We start from the raw sequence: 18,269 nt of genomic DNA, 5'->3' as shown, positions 1-18,269 counted from the left end.
ACTCAACAACAACATAAAATTAATTTGGCTATCATGAATTAAATGTAAAATTGTATATTGAGTTATAAATAAATGGAAAAGTCATTTTGTAAGTGAGTTAGACTCTGTAGAGACGTTAGAGAGTAAGATGTAAGAAAAGAGCGCAAGTCTTTCTGAAGAAAATGGTGGAGCAATTTTTGGCCGGCGCGTGAAAACAACAGTCACAGTTACTTTGTTTTACTTGTGTTACTCCGCTTAAGTTTAAATCTTTGTTACATTTTATTTTATTTTGTAATGAGCCCAGTCTCATGTAGATGTATTTTCATGTTTAAGAAATGAATACTAAGTTTTACTGTGTTTCTCCAAACTTATTTTATTATTTTTATTGTGAATATTCATTAAGTCTCTAGAATAGTTCCGAGGTGCGCGAAATCCAAGTCTGGGAAATTAGCCTGGGGTTCGTGAAGGTAGCTCCAAAACCTATGTAGCTCCGCAACCTAGTTTCCCGAAAGTCATAACTCTCTGCCTCTCCCCTGTGCGAAAACAAAAATTAAATTTGCCAAATATTTCCAAAACCTATGTAGCTTCAATGGCAAAAATTATGATTATTGGGCTATTACAATGAAACCCTGTTTTCTTCTCAAGACATTTGGGATTTGGTGGAGAATGGTTTTCAAAAACCAATAGATGCAGCAGCATACAATGCCTTATCTCAACCAGAAAGAGATGTCTTAAGGGACAACAAGAAGAAGGATTTAAAAACCCTATTTTATATCTTTCAAGCAGTTCATGAAAGTATTTTCCCAGGGGTTGCAGCATCAATGAAGTCCAAGCAAGCATGGGACATCCTCCAGATAGCGTACCAAGGCATGGCAAAAGTCAAGACAACAAAGCTGCAAATGTCGAGGAGAGATTTTGAAACACTTTGTATGAAAGAGTCTAATAATATAGACTTGTTTTTTACACATGTAAGTGGCTTAGTTACTCAAATTAGGTCTCATGGTGAGACACTTGAGGAAAGAAGAATAGTTGAGAAAGTTTTGAGAAGTCTACCAACAAGGTTTGAGGCCATTGTTTTGGCCATAGAAGAGACAAAGGATCTCTCACAATTCACATTGGATGAGTTTAATACATCACTAATATCTCATGAATATAGACGGAATAGAGCAGCAAGCTCCTCATTGGAGCATGCCTTCAAGACACAAGTATCATTTGGTCAAGGTCGAGGCAGAGGAAAATCATATGTTAGAGGAAGAGGAAGAAGCCCACATAGAGGTTGAAGAAGCATCCCTTCAAGTTCAAATGGAAGAAGCAGCAATCAAAATCCAAGTCAAGGCTGAAGCCAAAACCAAGCACAAGGTCAGAGGTATGATAAATCTCAAGTTCAATGTCAACACTATAACAAGTATGGTCATTATGCAAATAAATGTAGAAAGAAGCAATATGATATTAGTAACAAATCAAGTATAAATTTCACAAGAGAAAATCAGAACCATGATAGCATGTTTCTAGCTTGTGATGTAGCACAAGAAAAACAGAGTGATATATGATATCTAGATTCAGGGTGAAGCAACTACATGTTAGAAAACATAGGAATGTTTTCTGATCTAGATGAAAGTGTGAAATCTGAAGTGACATTAGGGACTGATAGAAAAGTCTCTACCATTGGAAAAGGAAGAGTTAATATTCTAACAACGAGGGGGGAGAAGAAATACATCTTTGATGTTTACTTTGTCCCTGCTCTGAAACATAATCTCATGAGCATTACACAGTTCATGCAAAAAGGCTACAATGTCTTCTTCAAAAATGATGTGTGCACAATTTTGGATAGGCCTCCAAGCAGACAGTTGATTGCAAAGGTTCAGATGACAAACAATAGAATGTTTCCTCTGAAAATAATATCAGATTTGTAGAAAGAAGGTGCACAAGCACAACTATCTATGAACTCACAAGAAAATGGAAGAAAAGGGGCAACTGTCACACAAGTAAAATTTCAAGCAGAGGTAAAAGATGAAAATTGGTTATGGCACTTGAGATTTGGACATCTCAACTTTGGAGGTTTGAATTTGCTGCATAGGAAATGCATGGTGGAAGGTTTACCACTCATAGAAAAACGAGATAGCATATGTGAAGGATGTATCTTTGGCAAGCAACATAGAGAGACATTTCCAGCAGGAAAGTCAGTGAGAGCAAAGGCACCTTTGGAGATTGTCCACTTAGATTTATGTGGACCAATGCAGACACCATCACTTGGTGGTAGTCACTATGTACTGACCTTCATAGATGACTACACAAAGAAGACATGGGTCTTTCTCCTAAAACAGAAAAGTGAAGTGTTTGAGTGCTTTCATCAATACAAGGCTCTTGTTGAAAAGCAAAGTGAGCGTTTCATCAAAGTCCTTGGGATAGACAGAGGTGGAGAATACATCTCAAATGACTTCCTTCGATTTTGCAAGGAACATGGAATTCATAAGCAATTTACAACAAGATATACACCGCAGCAAAATGGTGTGGTAGAAAGGAAAAATAGGACCATTATGGAGATGGCAATGAGTATGTTGAAGGCAAAGCATTTGCCAAATGACTATTAGGCTGAAGCTGTCATTTGTGTAACATATATCTTGAATAGATGTCCAACCAAAAGTGTCCAAAACATTGTTCCTGAAGAAGCATGGAGTGGAAGAAAGCATAGTGTCACTCACATGAGAGTTTTTGGATGTGTGGCTTATGTACATGTCCTAGATGAGTTGAGAAAGAAGTTGAACAACAAGGGGGAGAAATGTATATTTATTGGATACAGTGTTGAATCCAAGGCATACAAACTCTACAATCCATTAACCAAGAAAGTCATAATCAACAGAGATGTGCAGTTCATAGAAGAGGAAGCATGGGATGGAAGTTTAGAAAAGACAATCAATGTCAAAGCATGTATACCACATGAGGACAGAAAGGAATTAATAGCAATAATTCCTCAACAGTGACTACCTCTACTCCTATTTAAGCGCAGAAAAGTAGGAAGCAGGCAACACCAACAACAAATAATAGGATAGTTTCGCAGCATGTGAAATATCAAATCCATATTCAACAAGCACAAGAAGGCCAAAATCCAGAAATTTAAATGAAATTTATGAGAAAGATGAAGTTGATAGTGGGGCAGGTCTGAATTCCTTATTTGCATTATTTTTCCATGTAGATGACCCAATCCACTGTGAATATATAGTCAAAGAAGAAAAATGGGTTGCGGCAATGGAGGAAGAAATAGAAACGATAGAGAGTTATGATACATGAGAGTTAGTGAGCCTTCTGAAAGGAAAACATGTTATTGGAGTAAAGTGGGTCTACAAGACCAAAAGAAACATTGAGGGAAAGATTGAAAGGCACAAATCAAGGCTAGTTGTCAAAGGATACAAGTAGCAACATGGAAGAGATTACGTGGAGACGTTCACGCGAGTCGCGCAGATCGAGATAGTGCACGCAGTTGTGGCGATTGCCGCGCAACATAAATGGAAAATGTATCAGATGGACGTAAAGTCAGCGTTCTTGAATGGAGTGATGAAGGAGGAAGTGTATGTCGCGCAACCGCCTGGTTATGAGATTGAAGGCCAAGAAGACAAAGTATATCGGTTAAAGAACGTTCTTTATGGGCTGAAGCAAGCACCGTGCGCATGGTACAACAAGATAGATGCTTACTTGTTGGATAATGGTTTCGACAAATGTGATGGTGAGCCTACTCTCTACATCAAAGAGAGCGAAGGTAAGATTCTCATTGTCATCTTATATGTAGATGATTTGATATTTACAGGTAGTGATGATTTCCTCATTGCTATTTTTAAATAAGTAATGAAGAGTGAGTTTGAAATGAATGAATTGGGATTGCTAAGATATTTTTTGGGCATAGAGGTGTAGCAAACAGAAAATGGCATTTTTATCTCTCAAGAAAAGTATGTGGCAGAAATTTTGGAGAGGTTTAAAATGCAGAACAACTAGTCTCCACCAACTCCAACTATCATAGGGTTGAAGTTGAGCAAAGAAGATTGCAGCAGCAATGTCAATCTGACATTATACAAAAGCATGATGGGCATCCTGATGTATTTGACTGCCACTGGGTCAGATATAATGCATGCAGTAAGTTTGGTGTCAAGGTTCATGAAGACACCAAAGGACACATTGGAAAGCAAAGAAAATGATTCTGAGGTATGTCAATGGGACAAAACAGTATGACATTTTATACACAACAACCAATGATTCTAAGCTGGTTGGTTACATTGACAGTGATTGGGTAGGTAGTGTCGATGACAGAAAGAGCACGTCAGGATATGTTTTTCATTTGGGTTCCGGAGCCATTTCATGGGCCTCCAAGAAGTAGCCAGTAGTGTCACTGTCAACAACGGAAGTTGAATATGTCGCAGCAACAACAACAACGTGTCAGGCAATTTGAATGAGAAGGATGTTGAGGGATCTTCGTCATGACCAAGAAGGCATGACAACTATTTTCTGTGACAACACCTCAGCAATTGCATTGTCAAAGAATTATGCCTTCCACAAAAGGACGAAGCATATTGATGCTAAATATCATTTTATTAGAGAGTTGATTAACAATGATAAAATTGTATTGCACCACTGTAGATCACAGGAACAGCGTGTTGATATTTTCACAAAGCCATTGGCACGAGAAAATTTTGTTTATCTCAGAAATTGCTTGGGAATTGTCAATGGCAGCAGTTGTGATTAAGGGGGAGTGTTGGAAATAATAATCCAAATCACTGCAATAAACAGCCTGACAACAGTGATACATGTCAGACATTTTTGCAGGTTGCGTCTTAGCATGAAGATAGAAGGTCTGAAGTCAGATGCGAACCATTCAGAAACCCAACAAAGGCATTTAAAGAATTTATGTACTTAGGTAAACAGATATGGGCAAGCATTAATTCAACAACCTTGCCCACACTCCAAAAACACCTGCGCGACTCTGATCACACTCAACAACAACATCAAAATTAATTTCGCTCTGTCATGAATTAAATGTAAAATTGTATGTTGAGTTATATATATTTTTTTCTCAGTGAAACTATGCTATTGTATTATATTATGTACAAATAAACATTACAGTCAGAAAAACAAGTTACCCAAGGCCAACTGTGGCACTGTGGGTTAGCTTCTTGCAACTCCCAAATAGCCCTTACAGGGGCGGCCGTTTCCCTCCGGAGTTGCACCCAGTACATCAAAACACAGAATAATTTTCATTCCAGACCATGAACACCCACGCAGGGGCTTTGAAGCAAAACTGCCCTCGCAGGGGCGACCCACTTACTAAAACAGAGCATATAGAAACTTGGACATAAACCTTTAAAGACTCAGACTTAAACATGTGATTTATCCCATACCCAGACACAGAGCGCGAACTAGACAGAAGACTTGAACAAGACCTGAACAAAAAGATGATTGACGCAGCCTGCCGCTGAGTGCTAATCCTCAGGCTTCTCCTCAATGATTGGAACCCATCCATATTCCTCAGGGACGCCTTCCCCTTCTTCCTCTGCAGCGTTCTTGGAGGACGACGCTTCCGGCCTCTGATTCTGGGCAGGAGCCTGCTCCGGAGCTCCTCCCTTTCGTTCCTCCTCAGTTGCCGGATGTTCAACGGATAACGGTGCTTGGCTGCCCTCACCATCTTCATAATCCTTGGATTCCTTAACGAATAGGACGGAGAGGTGTGCACTAATGCTCCCAAGAGTGAAAACAGCAGTGCCGAATGCTGGAAGGGAGGGTGGATTTGAATTGGGGCTGCCCGCATCCATGAATTGGGAAGCCTGCATGTGTGTAGCCCCAGCTCTTCGGTGACAGTAGCAACAGCAGCAATGGTGGTGTGAATCCGCTGCTGGATGACGTGAGGAGCTCCCTCGACCAGAGCCCCGTCTACATGGCATTCTTTCTCTTGGCTTGACCATTTTGGCAGAGGAGCTGGCAGTGAAGAACAGAGCTTCAATAGCTGGAAGCCCCTGCTCGAATCTCCTCCCAACGCAGCGAAGAATTCTCTCCTCTCCTCTTGGCAGTAACACAAAGTAACCCACAGCTCTGTCACCAGGGAGGACAGGCGCGAAAAAATCTTCAGCCGCAGCGCCTGTAGCATCCACAGCGTCTGCCAAAAGGAAACAATTGCCCAAACCAGCCTGCGCAGCGAGCCTCTCACACTGAGAATGGTTCGTCCCCATGCCCAACTTGAATTTAACCAACTCGACATTCTCTTGAACCTTGGGCGCCATAAATGCGCTCTGCAGCCGTTCCAGTTTACCTTAGGATTCATTAACAACCCTGAGCTAAAGCCTCAGTAATTAATACCTCGGCGGCGTTCTGTGCTTCCTCCCTTAAATCACCACGAGGCAGCACATGTAGGCCATGTGGCCTCCGTTCCTCTGCCGTGCGAACACCCGCATCCAGGGTATGTTGAGTTATATATATTGAATGTAAAAATTCATTTTGTAACTCAACAACAACATCAAAATTAATTTCGCTCAGTCATGAATTAAATGTAAAATTGTATGTTGAGTTATATATGAATCTAAAAGTCATTTTGTAAGTGAGTTAGACTGTGTAAAGAGGTTAGAGAGTAAGAAGTAAGAAAAGTGTGCAAATCTTTCTGGAGAAAATAGTGGAAGAATTTTTGGTCGCCGTGTGAAAACAACAGTTACTCTATTTTAGTGTTACTCTGGTTAAGTTTAAATCTCTGTAAAATTTTATTTCATTTTGAAATGAGCCGGAGTCTCATGTAGATGTATTTTCATGTTTAAGAAATGAATATTAAGTTTTAGTGTGTTGCTCCAAACCTATCTTGTTATTTTTACTATGAGTATTCATTAAGTCTCTAGAATAGTTCTAAAGTGCGCGAAATCGAAGTCTGGGAAATTAGCCTCGCGGTTCATGAAGGTAGTTATGCCAAATCTGCTTCGTTGTGGGCCAACCTAGTTTTGCCAGCAAAAACTAAAATTAAATTGGCCATATATTTCTAACAAATTTCTTACCAAATGGATTTGTTGTTTCACAATCCTTCACTACATTCCTTCTATTCCGTAATGCACAATTTTGTACCAATTTTGTTTCACTTACTGTATAGAAACATATGAGTAATAACTCTTGTATGGTAGTGATTTACAGAACATTTAAATGATCAATTTACAAAACATTTAAATGATTTGAGACAGGTCTTAGAGCTTATAGGATCTTTTTGAAATTCAGTGATATATTTGCAATTATACTGGAAAAAATATATACCAAAAAATATAGTTCTACAAATTTTGCAAATTGTATATTACAGTTTAGTTATATATATGTTAAATAGTTTTCTTCTTCATATAGTCATGTTGTGGATACCATAAATATTATAAAATTTATGAGGAGGATAAATCCATTATAAGCATATACTGTTTTTAATCGTAATATAAAACAGATGGTTAAAAAAATAAAATAATAAAACAACAATGCCAAAAAAAAGGCTGCTGCACCAACGGCTGGTCCAATTATTTACGTTGAACATAAGGCCTTAGATTTATCTGAAATCAAACAACCAGAAACCTTATTTCCAATTCAACGCATAGCACGTACAGTTAATGATGCTTGGATAGATTTTGTGAAGTGGATTTCATAGTAGATACCAGATGGGGAAGTTATTAGTTCATTAATGGATGGGTAGTATGTGTTATTTGTCTGACTTAAACAAATATATTATTAAACATGTGGTATATATTGCTTTGTCTATTAATAGAGGTATAGTTCTATAATGGGTGGGATGGTATATGTTATTTGTTTGATTTAATTAAATATATTATCAGACAAGTGATATATATTACTCTGATCATTAATAATTCCACTTCCATAATAAGTGGGCAATATATGTCATTTATTTGATTTAACTAAATATATTATCAGACAAGTGACATATATTATCTTGTCGAGGGAATGGAATTTGAGGGGCAATTTTCTGGTGAAGGGGTGATTTGCTCGAAAAATACAATCAAATAATATAATCATCAATATTTTTTTTGTTAAAATAATGAAAACAGGTATTAGAATTGCCTAAACCTGGTGATTCGGATTTCAATTTCCTACCCTGGCCCGTCTATTCCCGTCCATTAATAGAGGTTCCATAATGAGTGAGGAGCAGTATATTTCATTTGTCCAATTTAACCAAATATATTATCAGAAAAATGTACTATATTGTCCTTCCATTAATAAAACGATAACTCCATATATATATATAGATTGATTGCCCAAAAAGTGCTGAATCTCGTCATAAATTCTAAATTTCCACTTATCAAGATTGTCTACTGTGAAGTCTACTTTTGAAAATCCAAGCATGACCAACAAAAATATGGAAAACCAGGACAGAGAGTGAAGTTAAGTGTCTGACCCGCGGAAAAGATGTAAGGCACAGTGGGCATAAAACGGAATACGACTTGAATTGTATATTCAGATACGACTTGACATCAAACGGAATACCGAAAATGTTTACCGACCCCTCACTCAAGTTGAGGCCGATCCATAGAGATTTCTCTAGTATCTGGTTACCTGGTGCCCACATACGGCATTGCACATTGACAGCTCTTAGAATGAACTTTCAGCAGATCTTCTGAGCAAATATTATTTTTACAGTGCGCTATATCAGTTTGGTACGCGGTCCCTGGAATGCGGCCTGAGAGGCATACTTTGCTAGCTGATATGTATGTTCCGGGATTACAAACTGGGTTACCGTCAAGTCTGCATTCCAACAGCTATTTGCATGAGTATGTTGTTGAACGTTGGAGACTTTGAAACATGTTGCGACTAAACTGCAATAAAATTTCAAACTCTGTTTTCCTATTTTCTCCCACCATTAATTTTATGCCAGAGATTATTATATTCCATAGACTATAACTTTCTTTTAGATTAACCTTGTGATTTAATGTAATTAATTATTATTAATTGTAATTTGATATTGTTGTAGGATATCAGTGTTATGTTTTAATGGAATTAATCAATGTTATGTGACGTAATAATTATTATTAGTTTTAAGCTTATATTGATATTTTATTTATTTAATTATTATATTTAGTTATATGTATATATTATTGAAATAACAATTTTTTTGTTAATTTTAATTAAAATATGGAAGAAAGTTTTGAAAACTTGAGTTTAAATAATTTAATCTGTAAAATTATAGTAACTCAAAATTTTTTTGAGAGTATTGAATCTAAATTCAAAAATGTATTTTAAACAAACAAAAAATCACATTGAAATTGTATAAAAATAAAAATATTATTTTCTCTATAATTTACACTGTGCCTTTTATATTTTAAACATTTTATTGTAGTAAATTCCTGAATTTACTCCTTATAAATACTAAAATATGTCAATTCTTCGAAATATTAATTTTTTTTTCTCTATTTTCAAATCAAATCATTTGCCATGGATAAACTATTTTCTCTCTTCCTATTTGCTAATGTTAATTAGATTGTTGTTTCTATATTTAATGTTGTATAAATCTAAAAAAGTACTTTTCCTTGTAAAAACAAAGATAAAGAGCTTAAAATAACCTTTGCCTCAAGTCAAATCTACTTATTACTCCACAACCCATAACATTGATGAAGAGGTGGCTTGTTAACGAATAATGGATTACTTTAAGTGTACTGAAAATATGATCATAGTGGCTATGCAGAGGTGGTTTTTTAACGAATAATGGATTACTTTAAGTGTACTGAAAATATGATCATAGTGGCTATGCAATTGAGCATCTACACGAAAACTCAAAAAAATTAAAAAACTAAAACTCTAAAAACCCAACAACATTTTAGGAAAAGAGGTTGCCAAATATATACAAAGAAGGTGGAATCCACATCAATAAAATAAACCAATTTAATTTTGCACCATGAACATTTATAATGCGGCTGTGTTTGGGGATTGCGATGTGTTGTGAACGATGGTCACTACCATATATATACATATTGTGTATTGTGTCATAGAATCTAGTTGTTTTTATGGTCTCTCTTATAAGTTAAATCACTTTTTCTTATGATTTTGTTGTCATTTTAAATAAATGAATGGATTCAATTCTGTTCTCATTTTAAATAAATCAACAAATTTCATTGTATTGCTACTATATATATATGGCGTTTTAAGATAATATTTAAGATACTATTTGAGTCAATTGTTTTAACTTAAGATAAAAAGAAAATTGTGTATTGTCTTTAAGTGGCTGTCTCAAAATTTAATGTCTCAAAAATTTGTCTCTATAAAGACAATATATAACACATATTATTATTCTCTATAAAGACAAGAATTATTGTATATTAAGAGACAATTTCATTTTTCTTTGTAGAGACACTTTCATTTTTGTCTCTTTAGAGACAATTACATTTTTGTCTTTTCAGAGACAATAGGTGTTGGGTCCCTATAATACTAGTGATTACCCCATTACTATTGTATTTATACCCCTTATTTATATTGTTGTGCTTCTATTACCCCCATTTTGTTATTTCTGTGCTCCATAGAATCCCTCTATTGTTATTTTTGTGGCTTTATATTATTATTGTTAGGTCGGTTGGATTATATTGTGACTCTTTAGACTCATATATATAGAAAGAAGGTTTTGTCATTTGTATCATCCAAGAATTGTTCATTTATGTAATGTAAAGGAGGTTGCCCTCTCGAAGAGGCTGAATTCTAAGGCGTTGATTTATCTTTTCTATCTTTTCTTGAGCTGGTTTCATAACATTTGGTATTAGAGCTTTGGATTCTAGGGTTTCGCTGCTCCAAACAGGTCATCGTGGAATTTTCGCTATAACTTTTTTTCTGTAACGTTTCAGAAGTCACAAAAAAAACCAATTTGAGAAGAAATCGCGCTGAACCTTGGGTCCGAATTTCAGAGCTTTTGACATGATATTTGTGGAGATATGATCTGAGGAAGTTGGTCTTTTTGCAGACTCCTGGATTACATTCAAAACATGTGACTTGGGGAAAATCGTCATAACTTTCTTTCTGGGGATCAGATTGAAATTTCGTAAGAAGGTACAGAAAGAAGACGGACTTTAGTTTCTTGTGTGCGTGTTTCAGATCCAAAGGTTGAAACAGTGACTCGTGGCACGTCATACAAGTTCGCTCTACTGAGCTAGTCTATAATCAGGGCATCTTGGGAGATTGTGCATAACTCTTTCTTGGAGAATCCTATTTGGATCAGACTGGTGGCATTGGAAAGAGGACACAGAGGGCTACTATAAGTCACAATTTTAGAACTTAAAGATCCGAAAGTACAGAGTTACAGTCGTTTCAAGGTAGAGCTCCTAAAATCAAGAAAAAGCAAGATGAGGAAGTTTGATGGCAAGGATCCGGTAAATTGGATACTTCAAATGGAGCAATATTTTGATATACATGGTGTACAACTGTTACAAAAGGTATGTATTGCATCTTCATATTTAGAACCAGATCAATTTTTATGGTACAAAGGGCTTTGTTCTCGTAAACAACTTGTTACGTGGTCAATTTTCACGGAGGAAATGATAGCACATTATGAGGATACAAAGAGCAACACCTTCTTTAGAGCAACACCACAACAATTGGAAAGAGTAAAAGGGCTTTGTGACATAGTGGAAAGCAAAATTATGGAAACCAGGAAGTGTACCCCTCACAACTATAAAGATGGAAGTGTTGTTTCTCCTAGCCTTCCACAACCTACAAGGGTTACACCACAACAATTGGAAGAAAAAAGAGAAAAAGGGCTTTGTTACAATTGTGATAGAAAATGCACTAAAGGTCATAAGTGTACTGAGAAAAAATTATTTTACATAGAATATGAAGAGGAGGAAGAAAATGATCAAGAAACAACAAAAGAAGAAGATATAAGCCAGGACCCCACCCCAAAGAAAGAAGAAATGAATCAGACCATATCTTGTAAAGCATTGGCAAGAATTACCACTCCTCAAACTCTCAAGATAGAAGGACATATCAAGAAGAAAAAGGTGCAAGAAGTGAAAGATCACATCGAGAAAGAAGAAATGAATCCAACCATATCTTGTAATTCAATGTTTGAAATTACCACTCCTCAAACTATCAAGATAGAAGGACATATAAAGAAAAAAAATGTTCAAGAAGTGAAAGATCACATCGAGCATCAAGAAATAAATCCGACCATATCTTGTAAAGGATTGGAATAAATTACCACTCCTCAAACTCTAGAGATAGAAGGACATATCAAGAAGAAAAAGGTTCAAGCAGTGAAAGATCACATCGAGCATCAACAACAAGTTCTCCAACTTTTAAAGGATAAGGCCACTTCGGTGCAAAATCAAAGGAAACAACAGGCACTTAAAAAATGGCGATCTTACCGAATGGGAAGACTCTTCAAGGATGAGGATGTAGAAGCATTGTTTTGTGCTATTTATATTATCCAACTAGATTGGATAAACGAAGCAAGGGATGAATGGAAGAAGGACGAAGAAGTATGGCCACTTATTCAAAAGTTGCAAAAGATCCCAATTCAAACAATATTGCCAGAAATTAAAGAGGAAGGAAAAATCATATTGGAACCTGGAGCAGTCACAGAAACAAGAACCCGATAGCTACGAAATCGATCAATTTTAGTTTATCTCATCAAGTGGAAGAACTTATCCGCTGAAGATTCCACATGGGAGGATGAGAATTTTATGCAGAAGTATCCAGAACTACTCAAGCGTTGAGGACAACACTTTTTTGAAGGAGAGGGGCATGTTGGGTCCCTATAATACTAGTGATTACCCCATTACTATTGTAGTTATACCCCTTATTTATATTGTTGTGCCCCTATTACCCCCATGTTGTTATTTCTGTGCCCCATAGAATCCCTCTATTGTTATTTTTGTGGCTTTATATTATTATTGTTAGGTCGGCTGGATTATATTGTGACTCCTTAGACTCATATATATAGAAAGGAGGTTTTGTCATTTGTATCATCCAAGAATTGTTCATTTATGTAATGTAAAGGAGGTTGCCCCCTCGAAGAGGCTGAATTCTAAGGCGTTGATTTATCTTTTCTATCTTTTCTTGAGCTGGTTTCATAGCAATAGGTGAGATTAAAAGCATATTGTTTCTATAGAGACTATATGTCCATAATTCAAACTATTGTTTCTCTAGAGACAATATAAAAAAATATTTAAAAAAAATAAAAAAATTCATTTTAAATGTTCTTTCAAGGTAGTTTCAAAATTCAAAGTTCCCAAATAATGATTTTAATTACCTTAAATCTCTGTTGTTTATGGATACCAACAGAATAAAGAAAACAAATCCATTATTTTAAAGCTAACATCAAAGTTATTTTAAATCTAAATGAAAAAACAATTCTCGAAAGCAACATTGAAAATAATAAGGCAACACACTTATATTTTCTGAAAATGCATTCATGTCATTTGAACATGCAAGATCTTTAGTTGGAACTTCATTTTAAGACATATTATGAGGCAAAAGAAAATGCTCTAGATGTCTCCATCCTACAAGAGGGTTTACTCTCTAACATATAAATTCAAAGCTTCAATCACATTAAATGGTGGAAATTAAATTCATATCTAGTTGTTAAACCACAATTTCAAGACCCATGTATAATTGGAATTGGCTTCCTTGATAACAAAGAACTGTAATAATGTATATGCATTTGAATCTACAATTGTTTGGAAATTCTGTCTTCATGAAGGTTTTACAAAAGATGGAAAATTGACACACATGATATAGGCAAATCCTCAATCTATTGGTGACCTACAAAATTATCTTCTCTACTTCTGGCTTTCACAATTCGAGTTGGCTCCATCTCCTATTTGTAGCGAGAGAATTGCTGCAATTGGTATCCAAATTGTTGGTGATCTAGTTCTTGAGAAAGATTCATATCTAATGAATCAAATTAAGGTAATGAACTATTATGATCAACTTCATAGCAAGATGAAGTTGCAGAGAAGTCTTTATCACTAGCTTTTTTCTAGGTAGTTAATCATTTCTTGGAGGCACACCAAACCACCCATTCGTCTTCCTGTCAAGAATAAAATAATAAATTGCTTTAAGGCAAGTTTTATACCATTTTTCAACCATTTATAAGAGAGCTACTTACTCAAATAAAATGAAATAAATGTAGTGTGTACCTAAAATAGAAATGTGTGCACTCTTAGTATTTCTTCATTATCACTTGCCTTGCCGTGCCTAACTCCCTAGAGCACCTAAAAATGCAATAGTAGAGTAATTTTACTTTTTTATAATGAAAAACACTACCATATTTATAATAATTAATAATTGTAATAAAATTAAAATTCTGCAAACTTATTAAACTCTCAATATAAAAATGACTCAAAAACAAAATCAATCTACTTTTTAATATAAACATAATTTTTAATGATGATACCATCTCTATTTTTGGTTGGTAGCACTGTTTGTTCCCATTAAAAGCCCAAAAATGTCATGAATACTAGTGAAAATACAAGGTAAGTTTCAAACCCTTTTAAAAATGAAAGTAAAGCACCTATTTTTCTCTGCAATGTGATGGAAAGTCTTTGGAGAAATATTATTTGAAGAGTGTTTTATCAAGAAACTGAGCTCTTCCTGCAACCTGTTTCCTAATTTCTCTATCTTAATGGATCATGATATGTTTGAAAACATAGATAGTGGTGCACCTCAAATATTTGATCTTGATATCGATCTTCAGAATGCATCGTCAAGGAGGATTAAATACAAGATTTGAATGCGACTAAACTTGAAAGTGAATATATTGTTGGTTTTTTATTTGACTCTTTTATAATTCTTTGAATCTATTATACCTTGGAATTCATTGTTTTAGGTTGGTAGTTCCAATGGTTGGTTGGAGCTAAGGTTTTTTTTTCCATTCACCGTAGTTTAACTTCAAAGCCATATTTCACCATAGTAATAATGATCTCTCAACATCTGCTAAATCAAAATTACTAATATATGTAATTTGCCAGTTTTGGAAATATTTCAATAGTATTAGAATAGCTTGTTTAAATATAGTTTTTTTAATTGATATATGTAATTTCAATAGCCTAAGTTATTAATAAATGGTATATCTAAATATATAATAAGTGAAACAACTACCATGACCTTTCCTATACTTCCATAAAATCGATTTTATGGAACCCATTTTCCTTTACTCTATCTCACATGTTACATACCCGTAACGAGGATCATAAGGGTAACATAATTTCTACTCGAGTAGGGCGAAAAATAATTTATACTTGGGTTGTTGCTATCTCTCACCTAGATTTAAATTCCAAAAGACATGTTCAACATACCCATGTATACAGGCTAGGCTATATGTTCTAGTTAGAGAGAAATACATATCCTTTGGAAATAGATATCTGCAATAACAATTGCTTAGCCAACACTGAACAGTTTTCAGAACATCACATTAACTCTTCTTACCTGAGAAGTAGTCCTTTGCTCAAATGAAAAGAAAAAATGGTCAAATTCTTCAATGAAATCCTTCACTACTATACCTAATACATGAACATGCTTTAAATTGTTTAATATGCTCCTCTATACAAACCTCGAAATAAACTAAATGAATTCATGAATGGTCAGAGAACTGGAATAAAAAGGAAAAAAAGATATGATAAGAAAGATAGAGTTACAACATCTCCAATATAACATAAGTTGATGCCTATTTGAATTGCAAGGAATGTAACAATTTATTCCTACAACAAAATCACTATGGTACAAAGTATATTCACTAGTCTTACCTGAGAAGATTACCCTTTCAATGTCAGACTTGTACATGTCCAGAACAACATCTCCATGTACAAATCACAAACCTCTTGATACACTAAAATGAATTCATGAATGGTTAGATAAATGGTATAAAGAAGGAAAATCAGTTATGTTAAACAAGATAGGCTTACAATATCTTCTTTATTTATAATATTTTGAATGCAAGAAATTATTCTTATACGGTAGATAATACTTGTGTGCTCATACGTGAAGCGAAAAATCTGCTTAACAAATTTTCTTGAAATACATGTTTCAAGCACCAGCCACATCTTTACTCTTGGTCCTCTTTAAGATATCAAGAGCTCCAAAGAATTACCAAATACAAAGGAAAGGCTCTCATTGTGTCGACACAAAAACAAAGGAAAGACTGTCAGCACAAAAAAAAAGACTTTCAACACAAAATCCATTTAGTGTTAGATGAATACGATGAATACCTCTGCTAGATGTAGCACTCTAGACGTGTGACTTGTAAAGCTCTCGTATTTTAACCATATATGGATATTTCCATAAGGTCAACTAGTTTTGACTAAATCCATGTGAGAAGATAATACCCCTGTGCTCATTCCCAAAGGAAGAAAATCTGCTTAACGGATATGCGTGAGATACATGTTAAAACAACGAGCCACATCTTTACTCTTGGTCCTCTTTAAGTTATCAGGAGCTCCAAAGACTTGCCAAAACCTAAAAGTCTCATCTCCTGCAGCCAATGCAACAGTGTACCCATCTAGACTATGAAAATACAAAACAAAGGAAAGATTGTTAGCACAAGCCCATTTGGCACTAGTTTTGGCTAAATCCTTGTGAACTCAATAGCTCACACTCATGGTTATTCCATAATAATGAGCAAACTTGAGAGTGAGTGTCAACAATATTTAGGAAAGCTCCTGTATGAGTATTCCAAAACTTAATGTAGCGGTTAGCACTACCTCCACCAGATGCTAAAATATTGCTCTGGAAAGGGCACCATGCCAAGGCTTTTACTACATCACAATGCTCATCAAGCCGATGAAGATACTGAGTTGTAGCATTAGAGGATGACATGCTCTTTTCCCATACATGAAGTAAATTGCCATTCCCCCCACTTGCAAGTTCTTGGCCAGACATAGACCATTTCAAACCACACACTTCTTGCACATGTCCTCTGTATGTTTGAACAATGGAAGCACGGATGCAAACATCGCGATTAAATATTAAACCATCAAGGCCACTAGGTGTAAGAATATGACCATTCCAAGCAAGCAAACCTACACAGGATTGGTGACCTTTTAAGGCTCTCAGCTTTGTTCATTGAAAAACATTACCAAGTGAATGAGATTGCATCTAGAAACAAATAATGAAACTGAAAATATGAGAACAAAAATTAATTTAATATACCCATCTATTATATGTATAATCCCATAACTATACAATAGAATTAGTCAATCCAACACCAATATGTCTTCCATCAGCTCCCCATTTAACACTGGTTATTTTAACAACATCATCATTGACTGTCAAGAGATTAGAAGTTGTGCTCTTGGAGGCATCCCATAAATACACCATATTGCTGAGGGCCATCGATAAAACATTATTGGCACTCCAATCCAAAAAATTCAAGTAATAATCATCCACAAGCTCAGGGGAATCCAAAGTTCAATCCATAGACTGTAAATAAGGATATGAAAGTTAAAAATAAAATACAAATGTTAAAATCAGAAAATATCAATTTTTAATTATCTAGGTAACATCCTAACATCCCACAGGAGTGTGGTCCTAGGGCAAGCAGTGAGGTACTCAAGGCTTGGGCTTGAATTAAGGCGGAGACCAGTTTTCCATGGTTGAGGCTAGTTGCAAGTCGTAAGTGATTGCCGACATAGATACATCCTAGGGTAGCAGCTTTTCTATAAGTAGTATTTCTTAAAAGAAAAATTATTTAGGTGACAAAAAGGTATAACCCCGATAGAGATAGATATAGCAGTGGGTCTCAATCATCTTGACTCCAAGAGAAACCCATTCAGAGACAAGGGAGGGTTTGTAACTTGTCCAATTCTCAATCCCAACCTGGGCCATTTGCTCAAATATCAAAATCTATCCATTACAATCATTAAGAGACAAAAAAGCCCAAAAATGAAACATGAAACTAACATGGAAGTGTAACATTGTAAGTTCAATATACAAAGACATAATCGTAAACTGGGGTTGGATGAAGGATTTATCCAACATTGAATAGTTTTTAGAACATCACATTCACTCTTCTTACCTGAGAAGTAGTCCTTTACTCAACTGAAAAGAAAAGATGGTCAAATTCTTCAATGCAATCCTTCACTACTATACCTAATACATGAACATGCTTTTGGTAGTTTAATATGCCCCTTTGTACAAACCTCTAAATAAAGTAAATGAATTCATGAATGGTCAGAGAACTGGAATAGAAAGGGAAAACATATGTGATATGTAAGATAGACTTACATCATCTTCAATATAACATAAGTTGATGCCTATTTGAATTGCAAGGAATGTAGCAATTTATTCCTACAACAAAACCACTATGGTAC

Source organism: Pinus tabuliformis, chromosome 3_2 (assembly GCF_031772625.1).
Source record: "Pinus tabuliformis cultivar Carrire ecotype Pingquan chromosome 3_2, CPIR1, whole genome shotgun sequence".
Taxonomy (NCBI): domain Eukaryota; kingdom Viridiplantae; phylum Streptophyta; class Pinopsida; order Pinales; family Pinaceae; genus Pinus; species Pinus tabuliformis.
The sequence above is the reverse complement of the archived record's forward strand: the minus strand, read 5'-3'. Positions refer to the sequence as shown.